This window comes from Solanum lycopersicum, chromosome 5 (genome assembly GCF_036512215.1).
Source record: "Solanum lycopersicum chromosome 5, SLM_r2.1".
NCBI lineage: Eukaryota > Viridiplantae > Streptophyta > Magnoliopsida > Solanales > Solanaceae > Solanum > Solanum lycopersicum.
This window is the reverse complement of record NC_090804.1, coordinates 33225439-33241866: the sequence shown is the minus strand read 5'-3', so window position 1 is coordinate 33241866 and position 16428 is coordinate 33225439.

Below are 16428 nucleotides of genomic sequence, written 5' to 3'. Positions count from 1 at the left end.
AATTTCATCCTCACATTAACTCCACTACAGCGTACAGTTATGCCATTCTCATCCGCTCAATGAATTCTTGTTCATTTGCATGCAAAAATTATGAAACTATGTGTGGGTCTTGATTTTGGGACAAAATTTCATGATTAACTTGTTAAAAATTGGGTCCCTTGTCCCTTAGAATGATGGAAAATTAATAGATTGCGGGTGCTAGTATCTAAATAAACTCTGTTATGTATATTGTATTATTCTAACTTAGGTCTTGGTGGTCTCTTTGAATCTAGGATGTAAATTGGAATAATCGAAGCCCTTGGAATGATGAAATGGTGTGTTGATTGCTATATGAACATAAGGTGTATTGATATTCTTGAAATTGTCCTTTAAGGGGTGCCAAAAACGTCTTAACAAAATTTGTCTTTGATCGACAGTACGAGAACGCGTCTACGAACCATCGGTGAATCTACGGACCGTCGATGGGGTCCGTAGACAGCTGCACCCTATATTTGATTAACTCTAGGACAACGAAAGTGGACTACGGTTCGTTGATTGATCAACAGGCCGTTCTGCACAATCGTAATTCCCAATTGAAACCCTGTTTTTGGTTGCATTCTAAATTTTTCTAAGTTTCCAACGACAGAAGTGGACTACGGTTCGTTCTGCACGTCCGTCTTTTCTAACTGCAGGCACCGTGGATCCATAACTTTAGAAATTTTCTAAGTGTCTAGCGACAGACCCTATTGACAGGCCATCAATAGTGCCCATCATCCTATTCTGCAATTCTGCAGTTCCCTGTGCCTTTAGTTCTAAATTTGGTTTTTGTATCTCTTCTGTTTATAGGATCATTACAATGAATCTAATAACTCTTCCTTGCAGGTTCCAATGGCCCCTAAGTAGGATTTAGTCTATTCCGGAGAATGGTTCAAGTCCGTGGCACGTTCACACCGGATGATGATTGGCTTGTTGGAAGATGAGAATGATCCCTAATACGTGCCACTAGTCACCCAGACACCGACACGTGCTACTAGGACCACTTGGGGCATGCCAAAAAGGTAGCGTTAAGCGTAGTCACTGCCTCCCAGTCTAATAAAGAGCGCACACTGACCGACACACCCTCTAGGTCCGCCTAGGGTTCTGAAAGAGCGTCAAGATCCGAGGTGGATTTCGATTGTGAGTCGGCCCACTTTACAGGGTCAAATGAGGCCATCGCCTCAAGTTCTAGTTCTGAGGGTGCCGACATTACGGATGCACGTGCCCACCATGCCTTTTCCGATGAGGGCAGAGTTCGGAGGCTACTCCGTCACCCCCACATGAGGATCCTTCACCGGTTATTGATCAGACTAACTGGTGGTGCATAGAGGGGCAACACCTAATACATAAGGATGCCAAGCTGCTCAATGATAAAGGCGTCATGACTCGGACTTTGACAGTTGAGCGGCGTTTTCTTGCAAGGGTGTCTACACAGTGTCCCTGCCATACATGATCTCTTCACCCCCTCAAGCTCGAGTGGATGGCTAGGAGAGTGGGAAGCTATAGTCAGGAGTTGGTGCGAGATTTCTACGCTTCTTGTGTAGCGATTCTCAAGTAATATGTGGACAGGCGGTCTAGTCCCGCCAAATAGGCAGCACTTATTTAGGTTCAAGTATGTGGCTGCCGGGTGGACATCTTTTTGCCCACCATTCGCCATTCCTTATACAGTGCTGATACGGATGCCACCAGGGTCCCCCTCAGCCCTACGTTTTATTATAGGTGGGTTGTGTTTAACCAGGACCATTTCCAGCGAGACAAGAATCTGAGAGAGACCACCAAGAGGTGGATTTCCTAACACATATCAGTAGATTGTGAGGGTGCAAACTGGGTGCTAGACCAAACAGGCGTTATCAAGAAGGCCAACCTTACATTTTCTACTAAGTTCGTCTGGATCTTGGTCCGCCACCTCCTATCCCCCAAAGCTGCTAAAAGTATTCTTATATGGGATAGAGCGTTCTTGGTTGTGGCACTGGTCGAGGGTTTCGAGGTTGGTTTTTCGAGGCTTTTGCTGGCAGTCATACATGGAAAGTCTTTTAAGGCCTCAACCACTTACCCCTTTCCCTATATTATTTTTGAGTTGTGTAGGGCTGTTGGAGTGTTCATCTGGAATGTTGATGTTCCCTGAACTCCTACTATGACAGTGGCCATTGGTCTCATTAGGGATGAGTCCAATGAGGTGGCACCAAATAAGGGGAGTCGAGTGGAGGTTCAGCCGTTGGGTGAGAACCTCGCAAATACGATAGATAAAGACCAAGGGGCTGATCATGATGCTTCTAAGCTTACCGACACCAACCCGGTTGAGTCTGCCCCGAGAACTAGTGGAGCACTGAGTTCCTCCTGATCTACACCATCAGCACCACTAGTCCTGATTGCTACGGTCCAGAAGCTAGAGGCCCAGATGGCCACATTGTTGCATCATATCCAGCCTTAGATGTAGAAGTCCATTGCCTAGGCTTAGGATCAGATTGAGAAGAGGATTACCCAGCAGACAGAGAGGAAGATTCTGCCAGTCCACCAGCATCTCAATGCGTTTGAATTGAGAGTCCTCTCACAGCCAGCCCCCACTATATATTTTTCAACCCTCCAGGCTACTGTGGCGAGTCTGAGGGCTGATGTGGATACCATTTTAGATGTGCGGGTGCCCGAGTCTAAGGCCACACTTGCAGAGCCTGCTAAGGATACGGTGCTTGCTGCACTATTCACTACCTCTAATGCACCACCTCCCCCGCCACGTGAGCATGCCAAGAGGCACCTGTCAAGAGAGACTGTGGAGGCTCGGGTTCGATAAAAGGAGCACATTGATATAGAGGCGGTGGGGAGATCTTCTTTGGTAGATGAGGAGGCCTTGTACATAAGGGAACGTGAGTTAACTGCTTGGGCATCTAGCTCTAGGCTCGATGACGTTGAGAGGAGCACCACTGAGGGTGCTGACATTGCTATGTACACTACTGATGGTGTCTTTAATACTCATGAAGCGAGTTCCGGGAAGCCGAAACCGCCTGCTTGTTGATATTCGGTGCTATGCACCTCAGAGTTGATTAACCTACAACCTTGTTCTTATATGCTTATGCATTAGGGAAAATTGCATGCTTTCTTGTTCGGGGTGGGCTAAATAGAAAGTGAGTGCTAGGGTGAAATCTGATTCGCCCAACTCACGATCCTCTCTTGGGTTTTTCTTCCCTGTGTTCTTTTACTCCAAGAGACTTGTTATTTTACAGTTGAACTGGCATGTTAATATCTTATACAGAGTATGGATGTTAAATCTGAAGCATGATGGCTAAATACAATGATATCCCGTTCTTAAAAGGTTGCTTGCATGATTAGGCATAGTGAATGTTGAATGTGTTGGCTCTAACCATGACATAGAGATACAACATTGCATGACCCTTAATCTAACCCTCGAACGAGGTGTCCGATAATCTTGTAGGGTAACGAGGTGTTAAGAGAGTGTGAGGAAAGTTGATTATTCCACTGTTGTACCAAGCTATAACTTGTCCGGTTAGTCATGCAAAAAGTAATTTGTGCTAGACAATTAGGATAGGATCATAGGCCCTTGTTCAAATTAGTCAATCTTTAGCCTAAATAAAAGAAAACCAAATGTAATTGATCCCCTTTTTTATCCAAATATTTTGAGCTAACAATGGACCTTTATTTTCTACCCCAACTAATCTTTTTTTGGTATAATGTGTTGCCCTTGGTCCCTCCTTGGACATGTACACCTCAAAATAGACCAAAATCATAGGTTGAGGATGGCTAATGCAGAAACCAATATCGTCTCTACCCTGAACCAACCTTGGGTATTGTGTACCTCGAATTATATAAAAGCCAAGAGTTGAGGGTGGCTGTTATGAGTAATGTTCCGAAAAATGGGGTTGAGAGAATTAATGTGAAAGGAAAAAGAAAAGAAATAGTGAAGAAGAGAAGTGACACAATCAAAGTTGAAATCAAGTGAAAGAAAATAAATAATAATAATAATATTAATAAAAATAAAAGAAGAGTCATTTTCATAAAAAGAGGAAGAAAGGACAAAATAACACAAAGAATACAAGAAAAGGAAAAAAATGGCACAATAGACAATGAAAGAGGTAGGACTCTTAGACATAATTCCAAGGAGGGAAACAAGTCACTAAAATGCATCCATATGTATCATACCTGACCCTGAGCCTACATTACAAGCCAAGAAAGTCCTATCGTGATCCTATGAGGCTAATATGGTGAACTTAAAGCAACGAAAATAAGGGCAAGCCTATAGCGACAAGTTTCGATTAGGTGTGAAGTTTTTCTGAGAGTGAGTGTTGAATATGATCCTCATAATAAAATTTGAAATCATCGTGTGGAAAAGGAGGATATCTTTTCAAGTAAGAATACTAGTAGCATATTGGAGAGTTGGTGCGTTTGTGACAGATAAAAGAGTAGAGGTGCCGGCGTGGTGAGTATGTGTCATGGTCTGATCCACATGAGTGAACTAAGAGTGATATCATGCATTAAAGAAATAACAATAATCGGGATTGATAACCATATGATTGCAAAAGTTTAAATGAGCATACTTTTATACAAAGGTGTTGTGGAGAGTCATAGTGTGTCGCTTGAGGACAAACAACAAATTTAAGTTGAGGGTGTTGATGTACTGTGGTTTCACGCTACTTTCAATGCTTTTTCCTTAAGTTTAGTGTGTGTCTAGGGCCTTTTTTTGTAGAAACTATAATGGGTTTTAGTTGTGTTTTGCAGAAAATTAATTTAAAACAGAACTACAAAAGATTGTGCAGAGGAGGTGACCCATGCCATCACTGGCCCGTCGTTTCCATCAATGGTCCATAGGTGGTGATCTCAACTTGAGTTCCAAGAATCTGGAAGCAACTCGGCAAATTCTTACGTAGTGTTGGGCTACGGAAGGATCGACGGTCTGTCGACTGATCGACAAACCGTCGATCAGATCAGAGATTAGTCCCAATACCCGAGTTGAAGAACGACGGAGGCATGGACTGGCCGTAAGTGTATATTTTGACCGTGCTATTGTTCCATCGATTGGATCAGAGAAGATGCAAGAATGAAGGCATAAGAAGATGATAAGTATGGACATACGGAGGTAGTCGATCGTCCATCGTTATATCGACAGACCATCAAGGGTGTCGTCGATTGAAGACGTGTTTTTGGAAAGACTTTACTTATTTAGAACTTGTTTTTAGTTTATGACTATATTATTAAAAATAGGGTTTAAAACCTCATTTTTAGGTTTAGACTTTTTGTTATTTTTCATAATCTTGTTATTGGGAGTTGAACTTGGAATTTGGGAAATTACTTCAAGTTTCCGGAATCGATTCTCAAGATATTTTCATTAATTCAAGTGTTATTTCTGGATTTTCTTCAAACTTGTCAAAGTAAGTACATGAACTCTTGTTTAAAAACCAGGAATTGTCGTATTTCTAGGCACGAGAAACTAAATCCACAACAAGGGTTGTGGTAACCATGGGTGATTAACAACGTAAAACTAGATAAATAACAATTCAAGAATAGGTTCTTGTATGTATTGATAAGTCTTTCGTTTAGAAGTCATTTTAACGAGTGCACGCATTAGAACTTGACCTATTTCTACTTGCCGTACCAAGGAGGTAGTTGATAGGAAAAGAATTATCAACATAGAATTATTATACACTATCTAATATGCTAGTTTTGATTGGTGCAATGTAGTAAGCCATACATCGTACATGATGCTTAATATGAGGTAAAAGGTAAGGGTTAGTAATTAAAACACACGTAACCGGACCAAGGTACGGAGTGAAATTCACTAGGTGCCGGACCAAGGAATTAGAGATACAGAACTTACCACTTTGCATGCAAGACTCTAGGAAAGAATTGTTATAGCTAGGATTACCACGTTATGAACTATGGGGAACACTTTCACCATTGTTACTCTCAACAATTGATAAACACAAAAGTTTTAATCTAGCTACTTGTTTTACTTAGAAATAATTGATCTCTTTTGTTTCACAACCCCCCCCCCCCACACACATACACCTTTAATTAACTGTTTTCGAGAAGGACGTGACTAAATATATGTAATCATAGACTAAAGGTATGCCTAAACCATTTTCCTCGTGGGTTCGACCCCAACCTAACAATTGGGCTCTTTACTTGATACGACTGCTTATACTTCTTTTGATAATTATAATTTGACTGTATCAAACACAAGGGACTTGGTCATGTTCTATCCTACAATAGCTCCTTTGAGCTTGTGGGATACACAGATGCTGATTTAACAGGTTATCAAGTGGAGAGTAACAACACTTTTTGAGTGGCACATATTTTTAGATCCTCACTTGTTTTTTCAGGTACAAAAAAGCTAAACTCAGTAGATCCTCAACAAGTGCGGCGGAATATGTAGCTGCAACTTCCTGTTGTGCTGAAATCCTTTGGATAAAGCAACAACTTCAGGATTTTGGAATCCAAATCAGCCCCAATCCTTTCATGTGTTACAATAGTAGTGTAGTAAACATGGGAAAGAATATGTTCGAGCACAAATGGACAAAGAACATTGATGTGAGACATCACTTTTTGAGAGATAATGTTTAGAAAGGGAACATCATCATTAAATACTAACATTCGGGTTCACCCCCTAGATGTAACCGGCGTCTTCGTCCTCTTGGAGGACTAGGACTAGCCTCTTGGATTACACATCACATTCATAAGTCGAATTTATCGGAAATTTTAAAACTTTTACTACTTATACATACAAATAATATACATATCGAGTATACATACACCCTTTGTAGAGGAAGGTTACATAGCCTTCTACTTTTATTTAACATACATATATACATAAGATAGATTAGAGTATAAAATATTTTTCTCAATATCATACCATATAAAGATCATAACAATATGGACATAGCCCTACATCTATGTAAAGAATCCACATATAGGCTTATACAAGTCGTACACAATGAAAGTGGAATAAAGATAAAAGTCTTAAAACTAAAACAAGTTGATAGGCAAGATATTGGCATCGCCATCGGAAAGTGAGGACCTACCCATTTGGATGGTAGAGAATATCCAAGTCGTCTTGAATGATCCTTCAACGATCGGAACCTAAAATTTTTGGGAAAAGGAAGAAACTAGGGTTAGTAGGCCACTTGTACTAAGTATGAGATCACATGCACATATAATAGAAAAACATGCTAAAAGGGGATATTTTTTTAAACCATGCTATTTTCCCTTTAAAAATCTCATGCATAATAAAGTAAGTCATACCAATTAATTAAACATGCTTACTAACTCAAACAAGTAATATGCACATCAACATACTTGAACCCATAATCTACTACAACTCTATAATCAAAAACATGAATAAAAGTTAATCATATGATAATAAGCAACACAACTACCCAAAAATCCTCATAAAATCAAAAAGTGCAGTGACCAAGCAAAGCCCCATAAACTTGCTCAATCAAGTAGACTCAACAAGAAACCATGACAATGTCCAACTTTGAAAATATAATCCAATTACATGTTCATATGGATAAGTCATCATCATATAATATCATTTATATTGTAGCATCAACATATTATCATCATATATATCATTGTAATATACATACATAATATCAACTTCCCAATGCTTCCATCAAGGTCAACTAGTGCAAGCCATAAGTAGAGTCCCATACACCTACCTAGGCTAAGTCAAATCTCTCAAGTCACCTCAGTTAGTTTATACTTCATTAATTTATTTAAATTTAGGGAACACTTTCCTTAACTTACATAGACCAAAAGAGCAAAGTATGGAATCCGGTGTTGTAAAACCATACACCGATGGAAAGTGGTCTACCGGAAAAACTAAAACAAAATATAAACATAGCTTTCTAGGTGGATCCACTAGCTAGTCTTCCTATGGGGGCAACATAGTTCAATAACTAAGAGATATTTTTTTCCGTCTTTATACCACTTGTTAATTGGGGCCTCCTCTAACGGGAATCTATATGATGAGTATTTCTCTTTGGAAAGTCAACATCTCATATAGAACTATAGGGATAATCTTACTCCTTGGGAAGTCATACCTCCCATTGTCAAGTTCACTCGGTGCTAAGCTAAGTCCCTTCATTGAAATGTTGTTAAGCTTTTAACTATCAATCATAGCTTAATTTAGGTCATAGGGTCTACCTCTTGTATAATCATCATCATCAATAGATCAATAAAATTTGGATGAGTATAGTCCTTTCTTCACAATTCATATAAGTGAGGTTAACACATTAGCAATTCATAGCATATCAAGGCACATTGATAGTTATCACAATCCTTATATCACATACACCTTAAACAACCTCACAACATAGTCAAGAAATTTCAATTCAACATCATACAACTCTATCAATCCTAATATAAGGCATACTCCAACATAACATCATATATTAACCACAATTAGTCACAGTTGGAAGTAAAGATAAAGATTTTAAGGCTTACCAAGTCTCCTTTATGGTTCATCATTTAGGCCTTACCACAAAACCTCAATTCAATTGAATTTAAACTTTTAACAACATAATTAAATAATCAACATGATGTCAATACTAGAAGAGCCACTACATAATAATTCAATACCAAAACAATGCTTAAAGCAAGATTACTTAGGTCAATTTCCATAACCTAAATCACTTCTCAAGATTTGCATGAAAGACAACCATCCATTACAATTTCATAATAATAGCTGAATTAACATCATCTAATAGTTATTTAACTCATAATCAAGACAATTGAATAAATCACATCCCAATTTACATCAAGATCAACCCAGGGTTAAGGGTTAAAGATCATTCTCCTCAAATTTAGGTCAAGTAATTACAAATTACAATAATCAAGTTAAATAACATTTTAAATCATCCTTTATATGCTAAAGAAATCATAAACAACTCAGTTCATAACATCAAATTCGTAACTGAATGAAACCCACTTGAAATCACAACTTTTGAGATATATTTCGAAGGAACCCTTTGAGGAAAGAGTCTAAAAGGTGAATTAGATCTCAAACCTCAACGTTTGATGAATTTGATGGTTCAATCTTCCCTTTAAAACCCCCAAAACCTCCGCCTAGTTTTTATTTAATGGTGGTTTCCAAAGAGAGAGAGAGAGAGAGAAAGAAGAAAGAAGGAATAGAGTTTATTTTGGTGAGTTGTGCTTAGATTAATGAGGGTTGGGCCTTTATATGGGGGGTTAAATTAGTTAATTAATCTTCCTGTAATCCTTAAACAATCCCTAACTCCTTAATTAAATACATCAATCAACATTAAAAACATGCAGGAAAACTTAACCCTCACAGACGAAACCCCACCGACGGGCCGTCTGTGAGTCGACGACTACCCCATCCTACCGTCCTACACACTCGTCGATGTGGTCATAGACTTGTGAAGGTTAGGTCGCCATCAATATGGATAAGTGTTGGACGGCTGTTGACATCGATGCCCTATCGATCCACGCCACAAGCCATTGATAGTTTCGTGTGGTTGTGCACTTCCTAGGAAGCAATGCCTCCTATGTGCTAGGGTCCTCCTCAATGGCCCTTGGTTGGTCCATGGGGATTCGTACCTGGATGTTTAGACAATGAATCATCTTTAACACTTGTTATAAACCCTTCCACCTAATTTCAAGGATTTCCTGCTCCTAAAAGCTAGTCAAATAGGCTAAGGCATGCTAGCACCCCTTATAACTAGCTTTTGAACGTCATGGACGTTCTTGGATCTATTGGTTCTTAAAGTTCCTAAATGACCTATATTCATTAAAATAGGTCTTAATGCAGTGCTTATACCCCATGGCACCTATATTAGGATCTAAGACTCATCTTGGATTTTCAAAGTGTTACAAATACTGTAGGACTGAAGATCAGATTGCATACATATTTGCAGAAGCTCTCAGCAAGGATCAATTTGAGAGCAACAGGATAAAGTTGGGAATGTTGAACATGATCTATTCTATTCTAATAAAAGATCCACTAATCCTCGTTTTGTCTATGATATGGATGGCATGTATCTACTTAGCTTGTTATACATTGTGTAAACTAAGATCATCTTCGTACCTGATTGTAGGTATAAACCCATGGAAAGCACAAAGGCAGAGAATGGTCAGAACTATTCAGAAATCATTTTTCATTTGCACTAGAGGACCTTGTCCCTCTCATTGTTTGCACTCTTTAAATTTTTCTTAAATAGATTAATGAGAACCCTTCAAATTTCCATGTGTCAGTTATCTGTCATTCTGATGGTTGTCCCATCGCCTTTAATCCAAACGACACATCTAGTTAGGGACCTGACATAACCTTTCAAGTTCTTTATACTGACCTTTATTCACTCCATCTATTCCCAGTTAAAAAAATATTTTTTTCTCTAAGTGCATTATTTAAATCTCTCTGATTCCTTACTCTTGCTATTTGGAACTCTCTCTCTCTCTCCACACCATGCCTCAATCACCATCCTCTTCTAAGAAAATGCTTGATTCTCTATAAAAAATAGACCAAGTGGCATTTTACACATCTTTTGAAGCCATATCTCCGTCAAAACCACCAATTTGTTCTCCGGTCAACGTTGGGTCATCGAGTTTCCTTAATCTTGTGTCTCCCTTTTATCTCAATAACCCTGCACCCTTATCCCAAAATGGTCCCTGTTCTGAAGTACTTTTAGACCATCTTTTTTAGGGAGACCTTCCCAAGACCAAGCCGTCGAATGGAACATTCTTGCTGCTAGTGAGTACTTGGTGGTGGAAAGTCTAACTCGTCTGAGGAAAAAAGTGCTAAATGAAGAATATGACAATAGTGTGGACCAATTGCTTGATAGATCTCAACCTTTGTTTGACCAAACTTTTGAGATTGGTGAATATCCTTCATCTGACTCCATTAACACTGATGAGTACAACTGTCAACTCTAATGGATGGTCAAAAAAATCATGATACCAACATCTGAAAAAGGGAAGGAGAAGGTCGTTGAAGTACACCAAGAAGGTGACCCTCTACCAAAGAAGTCACCCAAAAAATCATGGGTGATGTTATGAAATCTAATGAGTTCACCACTGTTGAGAATAGACGGAAAAGGTAATCTGGTGAAGAAGTCTTTGAAGTACCTTTGGATAATGTGGCGAAAGTCTCTAGTGAAGAGTATGAAATGAAGAGTGTGCAAGAGGGTTCTGACGGAAAAAGGAAAGAATCATCTAAGAATGTTATAAATGGAAAAAGAAAAAAAAATCTAGGACTTTGTTAGTACAAAAGTTTGGTGTGAAAAAAGGAATGGGAATGGATTCACAAAGAAAGAGGGAAATGTACAATAGGAAGAGAGAAACATCTCCGATTGATCAACTGTCTGAAGAATGACCCGATCCCAAACATTATATGTAGGGTAAAGCAGACCAACAGAACATTATCGATAATCTCTGTTAGTGAAAAATTTAGGGTGGAAAGGTCTTTGATATGGACATTTTCACAAACCTGGGATGGATTCCCTACATGACCTTGTGGAGATTCAATTTTGGGGCCATCTATTTGAGATAAAATCTTCAGTTTTTAATGAGGAAGAAATGCGAAAATTCTATTACACCATCACCTTCTCTTAAGATGGGAGCGTAAGCTCTAGAGTGAACAATCACAATCTAAGGTTTGATAAGGACTTCCTTGGAAATATCTGGAGTGTACCCAGGGTTGGGATCAAGTTCGTTGTTGGAAGAACCAGCAGTGCAGCGTTTGTGAAGGAATGTTAAAAAATTCCTGATACTCGTCGACCTAGACTCTTAAAGAAACTTATGAAAGGGGAATATTAGTTGGTTTTCGAATTTTTCAATAAGGTCTTTCTTCGTAGAACAAAAAAAATTGACCATGGCCTCTGCAACTGATCTATTTCATCATGAAATCACTATGCAAGTTTGAACCGTTGGATCTCTTATCTCTCATGATTAAATACATGTACAAGACAGTAATAGAACACAAGGGTAATCATATTATGGGCTATGGATACTTTCCGACGAAGGTGTTTCACCATTTCAACATCCATACCGGAGTAGGTAGAGTTAGTACTACAAAACAAATGTTTACCCAAAGCACTCTGGTGGAATATGAGTGTGATGAAGAAAAAGGGAACATACTAAGTAAGGTGTCTCAGTTGATCAAGGAGCACGACCAATTAAAGCATGAATTGGAGGCAATTATTGTGCTAGTAAGCAACAAAAAGGCTGACATTGCTCTCACAAAAGAAGAACTACTTAAAGCACAAACACAGGGACCTGGTACTGAGATTGTCCAAAAGCTACATAAATAGAATGATGATCTTATGGCTAAGGTTGCAGCTCTTCAGGATAAGATGATCAAGAAAATGATGCAACAAACTCTAGGCTCACCCTTGTTATCAATTCCATCTCTTATTTTCCTCTTTCTTGCTAGTTTCTCTTGTGTCTCCTTTTTGGTTGTGTGGACTATATCCGGGGTTCTTAGTTTTCAGTCAATTCAAATGTATTGACTTTTGAATATTATTATGCTTATGAAATTGAATCTTCTTTTGTTGTGCTTAATACTGTTTCATTCTGGCTTCTTAACCATTTTGGTGTTGTCTTTGACTGTGATCTTCTTTATTAATGTTAACTGTTATGTTGGTTTATTGCTCAGGCTTTTTATGATGCCACAATGAAGAATCAATTGGGGGTGTTTATATGATGCTTAGGTTGATAAGAAATACAAGGGGGAAGGAAGGAAAAAGCGATAGGGGGAAGGAACACAGGCAAGTACCAATGTAACTCAGGCATGTAAAGGTACCTGGTCCATGGTCCAGGAAAACTAAGAAGTGTGTGAAGGGACCTGGTATTTGGATTGACACACTACTCACAGCCAGGATGGGGAAAGTAAAAAAAGTTGGTGCATAGTCTCCAACATTGAAAGAAGTGGCATACGCGGCAGAAGCCTTGGCCAATGGCATGGCTTCAAAGGTTGTGACATTCTACATAAAGATTATGTCCAATATCCATAATCTTATTTTTTGTAACTTGAAAAAGCTTTCAAGAACTCTTGCAAAGGCTTATTAAAATTGTGAAGGTTCGTCCTCATGATCAACAAGAACTAGAACGAGCTGCCAACTAAGTGGTATTAAGACTTATTCTTCTGAGTATATATTGTAAATCTAATCCTCAATTTATAAAAGAATCAATATAGTTGTTTGTGGTTACGTTCTAAATTAGTTAGTGTTAACTGATTTGGTGGGCATTGTTATATCTGCCTAGGGAAAATGAAAATCATCTACAGTCAGGTGTTTTAGTGGGGGTTGTTGTATCTACTTTGGAAAAAGTCTAAGTTGTCTAGGGTGATAGCTTAGTGGGAGGTGTTGTATCTGCTAGGCTCTTCAAGTAATAGGTAGACTACTTGTTCATAAGATTAAGGAGTTTTTCTCACATTTGTTTTAACTGGGTTCACTTTTTAAAAAAAATATTAGTGAAGCAGTTAAAAAATCTATACAACAGGTCGTGGTTTTACTCTATTTATCTAGGAGGTTTCCATGTACACTTCTTGTGTTGTGTTATTATCGTTATTTACTTTACAAATTCTGTTGAGTTCAGTCAAGGGAACTGGTCCATTGACTGGTAGTGGACGCACACATTCTATCACAAACTAAATCCGTAAGAAGTTTATCTTTGATGTTTAAAAAAAGGCAAACCTTCCCACATACAACTGCACGACGAGGGACAAAATAAATAGAATACATCTTTTAAATCCCTTCAGAAATATCATTATGGATGTGTGAGCAAATGAACATCGTCAAGTCAAGCTAGGCTCAGACTAGATAGACTACTTTTGTGCAATCAATTTGAACTAGTTCCATATAAAGATGTCGCAATTCAGCCACATGTTCCTGTTTATAGGTGTGGAAAACACCAATAACAAAAACATTTTCTTTGGTACCAAACACATCCTTAATGGAAATATAGTCCAAGTGGAATATGGGTCTTTTCATATGTTGGACCTAAAAATGTGTTTTATACTAATACCCAATTAGATTTAAGATTTATTTTCTACCCGACATCGTTACACTATAACAACAAAAAAAGTTAACTCTCAAAACCAATCCTATATTCTATTTGCAAATTGCTACTCGCCTGCATTCCTTACATGTAGGACTAAAATATTATTGATAATTGAATTCCTATATGGAGCGTTTTTATTGTTGTGAAATTCAGTCTAGTCCACCTAGCTTAAAATAATAAAATATAGATATTATTTTTGATAGACCCCGAATAAACCTAGTATGTGTGTGTGTGTGTGTGTGTGTATATATATATATATATATATATATATATATATATATATAGATAGATAGATAGATAGATAGATAGATAGATAGATAGATAGATATAAATATAGATATAGATATAGATATATCTTGTTTTAATATAATTATTCGATGGATGTATATTTATATTAATTAACGTAACTAAGGTTAGCAATTTGGTCGTCTCAAATTTAAGAATTTTACTTTTTATTTTTTATTATAGAGAAAGGGGAAATAGTCCTTAATGTGAAATTTGAAACTTTAAATATATCAAATCTAAAATTTAATTTACTAGAATGTTTGAGAAGGATGAAAAATAAATAAAAGGGATGTTTGTTGTCATATTTTATATTTTTAGAAGGCATTTTTGATTAAATGAAAATTACAAGGATGTTAAACACTAAAAAAAAAATTTGGATGAATTTAACTAAAGTAAAAAATACACTTAATGCCATGCATATATATATATATATATATATATATATATATATATATATATATATATATATATATATATATATATATATATATATATATATATATATATATTTGTCACTTTGTTCTTCAGAGTTCACCTCGTTTTCTCCTCCATTTTGAAGAACCGAAATTGCTATCTTTCTCCTTTCATCTTCATTTCGTTAGAACCAAGAAAAAGTCTGAAACAATTAATTAAACACAAATCCATCTTCTCCAATCATCCATTTTTATCTTCACTGGTGTTGTCACCATCTTCTCCATTGTTAAATCCGTTACAGAAAGCTGAAAAATCTGTCAACAAAATCCCTGTCCTTGTCTCAAATCATTTATTAAACTCAAACTCTTGAGTTCACTTCCAATTTCAACTCAACTCCAAATTGTAACCCTACCCCTAAATATGGTTTGATCCTAAATCATTTCCATCTCCTATCATGAATAGAAGATGAGGTAGATTAGAAAGCAAATAGTGTTTAAATCAGGTATCCAGTGACTTTTTGGTAATATTAACGAGGAAAAACCTTCATTGGTGTCTACATCTTCGCCAAGTAAAATTAGCAAAACTCAAGTGAAAATTTCTAATTTTACTCATAGAAATGTTGAGTCTTAAGTGGTTAAAAGTAGGAATTAGAGAAAAAAAATTATTTCAGATGAAATTATTTGTATAAACAAAGAGTCAAATTTTGAGGCTTTAGTTGCACTAACGGCTGGATTTCTGTATGACTCATTCAAAGATGAAGAAATTGAAGGTGGAATTGTTAGTGTAGTTGGCTGTATAGAAGTGTATAACCATATTTTCATTAGGCATCACATTATTAAGAAATGGCATGAAACTGTGGCTATTTGGCTGACAAATGATATGTTTGTTGATCTTATACCAGAACGATATAGTGGGTTATTAGCATATAACTATTTGTTATAGTAGGGGTATGTTAATTTTGAGGTGTCATTGGAATTTAAGGACAAGATACAAACTAGGCCAAGTAAGGGAAGAGTGACTGTCATGGGGGCAGGTCTTGCTGGATTGGCGGTTGCAAGACAACTTATGTTATTTGTATTTGAGGTGATTGTTTTAGAGGGACGAAAAGTGTAGGTGGATGGGTGTATACGAAAAGATGGAAGGAGAGAACAAAATAGCCGTTGCAGACTTAGGAGGGAGTGTTGTGACAGGTATATTAGGGAATCAACTTGGTTTGTTGGCTCGACACTTGTCGTATACAATTCATATGGTGAGAGGCCAATATCCACTCTATAATGGTGAGTGAAAGTCGTAGACGAGTATTTGGATAAGAAAGTGGAGATAGATTATAATGAAATGTTGGACAAGGCAAGCAAGGTTAAGCAAAATTTATATCCGATTATTTATCTTGGAGAGGCATTGGAGACTTTGCGGAAGGATTTTAGTGTTGCGATGAATAATGAGGAGATGAGCTTCTTTGATTGGCATTTGGCGAATCTGGAATATGCAAATGCAGGTTTGCTTTAAAATCATTCCTTAGTATTTTAGGACCAAGATGACCCCTACGATATGGGAGGGGATCATTGCCTCCTACCCGATGTAAATGGAAAATTAGTTCATTCACTATCTGAAAATGTGCCTATTATTTTTCACACCTCATAACCGAATCATTTACACATCTTTTTTTACATAACCGGTCCATCACAA